Here is a 5,470-nt window from a genome sequence, read left to right as displayed (position 1 = left end):
TCCTCGTACACTCACGAGAATGGCATTTCTGAAGAGCAAAAGGGAAGGAAAAAGGAAATTAGTGACACGTTAACGGTGTTACAACTACTAAGCAGCTCTAAAACCCCAAAAGATCCAGTTTGCCCAGTGCAAAGGACATGCAGGAACAACAATCAATGCATTGCTGGCATATAGAGCACCACCAATTCGAGCAGGTCTTCGGTGCTGACTGAGCGAGTACACCCCAAAAAAAGTCCAGCAACTACAGCCGAGGGCAGCTGCCCTTCCCCAAGAAGTCCCGCTGGGTGGCTGGGCAGGGCAGAAGCTGCTTTGGCATCGTGGGAGCCCAGACCGCAAGGACAGCAAAGAGGAGAGACCACAAAGCTCTCAGTAGCCACACCAGACCCCCTTCTTTACTCGCTCCTCCATTCTCATCAAGCACACGACGTGTTTAGGGGGCTGGGTGCAGATTCCCAGTCGCTGCTCTAACCCCCAAATCCCTCAAGACCCTTGGGTGGCCACTGCTTTTGCGTATTCAGCCTCCGTGTAAACTCAGCCACTCCCCACATGCTTGACTGGTTTCAGTTCACCACCTTCCGCTTTCTCTTATTAATCCACACGCCTCCTATAACTCACTCAACACTTCCTTCTGCAAAGCTGACCTCCATCCTTCCTATAACCTCAGACGCACCCACAATTTCTTAACAGCGCCATTAACAAGCTGCAGGCACAACAAGGAACATTTCACCTTCTCTACACAGATGTAACCCTCTCCCAACCCCTCCACCCAGGTCCCTCGCTATAATTACCCCATGCCTCGTTATCTAATACCAAACACAAGCCTCGGGGCTGGGAACGATTGTTTGTCTCAGCAATGCCACACACCCCAGTGGTGTTGTATAAATAAATTCCACAACCTGTTTGAGCCTGAGCTTGATTCAGACCTGAATTATACCAGTTTCTAAATGACTGGTGCAAATACCTCCCCTTGTTCCCTCTTCGCTTTAGCAATACCAGTTTACGCAACCAGCCTCCATAGGCAGCTCCAGCGCCAAACATCACGACAGCTAATTGCTCCTATGGACCACAACCGCAGAGAAAACAAAACTTGCATCCCTCTATTTTTAAATACAAATCACAAATGATAAAGGGAAGAAGAGAGACAGGCAAGAGGCACATTGCTCTCAGCATGAGGACACCTGAATGACAAGTTCCACCTGCCAATGTCACCTCTCAGCCCCCAAAGCATCCAGGCTTTGCCCCAATCTCAGCCCTTAAACACCCAGCAGGTTACCCAGTTACAAGTATCGCAGAGGCTGAGGTTCCAGCCAAATGGATTTCGGAGCAAAATAAAGCCAGCAGGCTTCATCTCCATGGAGCTCCTGCAACATAACATAGGCTGAACAAGTTACTCAGGGCAGAGGTCTTTCTTGCTAACTACCTAGTAAATTCAGATTAAAGTCAGACAGCTTTTTCCCCTCCCTCGCATAAAGATCAGATGCTATCCAGCCCTGAGGAATCAATCCAGCTTCTGCAATAAGGAAAGCTTGCTCACAGCTACACGACACCACACACAATCTACAGGATTGTGGCCCTTCAGGTACTCGTTAAACTTTTCCCCCCAGAAAAAGTCTCCAGAACTGGGTAATTTGTCTCCAATTCATCTTCTACAGTCAAGATGGATCGTAACTAAGTAGTGGACACTGAAACACACCAGCAGCCCCAGTGCACCCATCCCAGCTCATGAATGCAAAAACCTGTGGACACTCACCATCTGCCCTCCCAGTCACGTGTGTCGATTCAAGCAACCACACACGGCTTCAGAGGGGCGATCCAACCACCGAGCCAAACACAAGAAAGAGAGGAAGGAAGTACCAAGGACCCCTTCAACCATTAAGAGGTAAACAACGGCCAGAGAAGAGCCAAGGCTGGGTGGCTGCTGTGGGAGCTTGGTTAACAAACTTCACTAGGAGAAGCGGAGCACGGGAAAGGCAACTCACCACCCCAAACGGTCACAAGAGCCTTGCCACCTTGCACAGACTCAAAGGCAATTCCAAAAAGTGTTAAGCACAGCGCTGGGAAGGCAAACAGACCATTTTGAGACGTAGGATTAGCTTTTTCACCGGAGAAAGGGAACACAACCGCACACAACCGCTCAACAACTGACGACGCAGAATTCGGCACTGTGGGCTTGAGACATCTGTGAGAGGCACCGTTCTATCAGCCAGCAGTCCACCTCAGCACAGAAGATGCAAAGCTCTTGCTCTAAGCAACAGTGCTTGCCTTCACCATAAACATACAGATGGAGGAGGTTTGCCTACTCACAGGAAGGAGCTGTGCTTTGCAGACCCTTCCTCTGATCAGCTACGTACTTTCACAGGAATAAAGTATTTTTCCCTCTATACGAACAAATAAATACCTCCTGAAAAAAAAATGCGATGCAGTTCATCTCACCAAAAGAACCCATATTGTTCTTATCAAAGCATGGATCCACTCCAGTGCGTGATGCACAGGCCAGTTCGCAAAGCATCTTTGGGTCTTTCCCTCTGAAAGCCACTCTATAAATGCAAGACCCAACTAAGGGGCCCTCATACTCTTTAATTCTTTGAAATTCACCATCACTCCACCTTAACTTATTCCAAGGGCTTAATGCTGCAGTTGGACTCATACTGAGTCATCCTGCACGATCCACCCCATCAGCCCAGTTACGACCAACACAACCAAGCCCAAACTTACACAAACTATCAACACGAAAAAAAGCATATTACATCTTCTTTCCCCGAGACATTTTACCTGCCAACAGCTACCTTAGTGGGTTACCATCCTCCCAGCACCCCGACTTGAGTTACTGTGCTCACAGCAAAAAAGCAGCGAGAGCCAAGAGCACTCTGCCTGGAGTCCACGCAGAGCCTGCAAGAACAGACCCCCTTTGGGGCAGCGACAGTTGAGTTTGATTTAATGCGAAAACAAAGTACTTTTCCATGCAAGTCAAAAGCCGAGACAAAGAACTGTATTCGGTTCAGACTGCACAGTCAGCTGTCTTTTTAGGAACGGATCAGATTTAACAGTTCTATGGTAGTCCAGAAAAAGTTTGCCTGACAAGAATTTAAGCTTTGCCCAGTACTAAGCTAGGCAAAACCCAGGCACTTGCCCGCGGTGCTCTCACAGCCTTAAAAGCCAGCACCACAAAATCATCACCATGATCAACATCAGTTCCAAGAAGGTACTTCATCGGGGTTCGGCCTGATGCACAAATGCACTTTTATCCAGACAAAAACCCTCTCTGAAGCTCTGCCCAATAATTCTCTTTCGCATCACAGGCGTTGCATTTAATGCCATTTCTACACCGGGGAACCGAAACTCAGCAATTCTGCTCCAAACCCCCCAGTGTGACCACTCTCATCGCAGGGACTCATATCCTGAAGCAGCAGACTTGGTAGCTGAGGTGTGTGCTCAGGCTGTTTCGCTTGCCTATTCATGGCCAAATGAGACAGAGAAACTAATTAGCGTGTATCATTACGGAAAGGAAATATCATCTAAACACTCATCGGTTTATATCTAAACCCTTTGAGACATCTAACGTCAAAGCCAAACAGATCTTCACCTGGCAAAGCACTTGGAAAACCATCAATTGAAGCTGCCAGGTAAGGGAATGCAGTACTGCAGGGTATTTTTGGTACACACACTGGGGGGACACCTCTAACGCGCACAAAGCACAGAGAAGCATCACGACAGCTGCAAAAACAACTTTGTCCTGGCTAACATTCACGTCATGAAGTTACAGTTTCACCCCAGGGAAAAAGGGAAAAGCACTTAAGTTTTGTTTAAAGTGCTGTGAGCCACGCCACTTATCTGCTATCAGAGCAGATTGCAGGGCTGCTCCAATGATTATTCAGTAATGAAGTAACTGGAATTGGAAGGCATGCAATTAGTCCATCTCCTCCCCCTCTAAAAAGAAAAAAAAAAAAAAACCAGCACAGACGTTATCACCTCTCCCTCTAGCTCTGCTACCCTCATCACTTAAATACCTACAAAGCAAAGCAGGGCTGTCGCTTGCAAGCTGCTAACAAGCCCGGCTTGGCCCTGACTGGCAGCAGAGGTGATATTCTCAGCATCTCCCTAGAAGAAAGTTACTGGTTTACTTAATGGGATGCTTTCTCAGGTACCCACACATGCATATATTAAGCTTAACATGCCTGCATTTAGCTATTCCAGTAACAGCACAACACTTTTCAGAGGGAAAAAGCACTGCTATTCCTACTGGCTTTAAGTTAAAGCATCTCTCACTAACCCTCCTGGGCACGACCACTGCGAAGTGAATATATTAACTCAGGACACAGCTTGCTGGCACTCTGTCTAGACTTTATTGACTCCAGCCTGAAAATACTGGTTTGTTTTACCTGAGCTATCGGCATCCTACCTTCCCTTAAAGAGTTGTGCTTTATGTTTGTAAAGTGGCATGCACAGCTTCTTCCATAACAGCAGCTAATACATGGAGGACGCCCCAGACACCCCAAAGCCAAGTGGCAACTCACAGTAAATCCCTGCTTCCCAACTGCAATTCTGATAAAACCTATGTTGACATTTATTCATGCCCAAAAGCTCACCCATCCTCCACTCCAGTGATACCAGTTGATCTAATTAAAGACATGCCTTCTCCCAACAGCCTCTGCCTCACGTATACCCCAGTGAAGTTTCTCTGTGATCAGTGACTTCTACATTTCCCATCTCTAGGCTTCTTCCAATGGAAAGCATCCTGACAGACTCCTCGGTCCTTAACTGTCTGTGTTCTGCCTGGACAGCCACCTGATGAAAAACAATTCCTTGCTGGTATGCTCTGACCCAAGTAACACAAGGGAGGGCTGGGGAAATTAAAAACAAAAAAAACCACACCAAAAAACCCCCCACCAAAACAAAATTTATAAAAACCAAACAAACAAAAAACCCCACCAATTTACAACCAGTATTAACGCAACTAGCAACACCAATGAACTCACTTGTATAGCTCCACCACAATTTTACACTCAGATTAAGTTCCTTGACTTTTTTTTCTGAGTTAAATTGTTCCCAGCCTCTTAAAAATGTTTTCCCAAAGACAATTGGGCCATCCCTAACAGGACACTCTGGTGCCTTTGCTTCCTCAGATTCAGTCAGGCCATGGATGAAGCTGTGTTAACTTCACAAAATCCACACACAACCCTTCCCTCGCTGGCTACATCTACCCATCCAAAAGAGGAAAAAAGAGGGGGGGGGGGGGAGCATTTAAGGCAAGAAGAGTATGCAGAATGCTGCAGAGACATTTGCTACAAAGGTATGTAAACTACTATTTATCCTACAATTTACCCCGAAGCCTACAGCTGACACATCAAGGGACACCATTTTAACAACCCCAGAAGCTGTTAAAGCCTCACAAAGCAATCATTAGGAGAACTGGTTTAGTCCACTGTTGGTGGCATCCCATGCACCATCTGTGGAGGGAGCGTGACTCAAA

This window comes from Leptosomus discolor, chromosome 3 (genome assembly GCF_034619465.1).
Source record: "Leptosomus discolor isolate bLepDis1 chromosome 3, bLepDis1.hap2, whole genome shotgun sequence".
Taxonomy (NCBI): domain Eukaryota; kingdom Metazoa; phylum Chordata; class Aves; order Leptosomiformes; family Leptosomidae; genus Leptosomus; species Leptosomus discolor.
The sequence above is the reverse complement of the archived record's forward strand: the minus strand, read 5'-3'. Positions refer to the sequence as shown.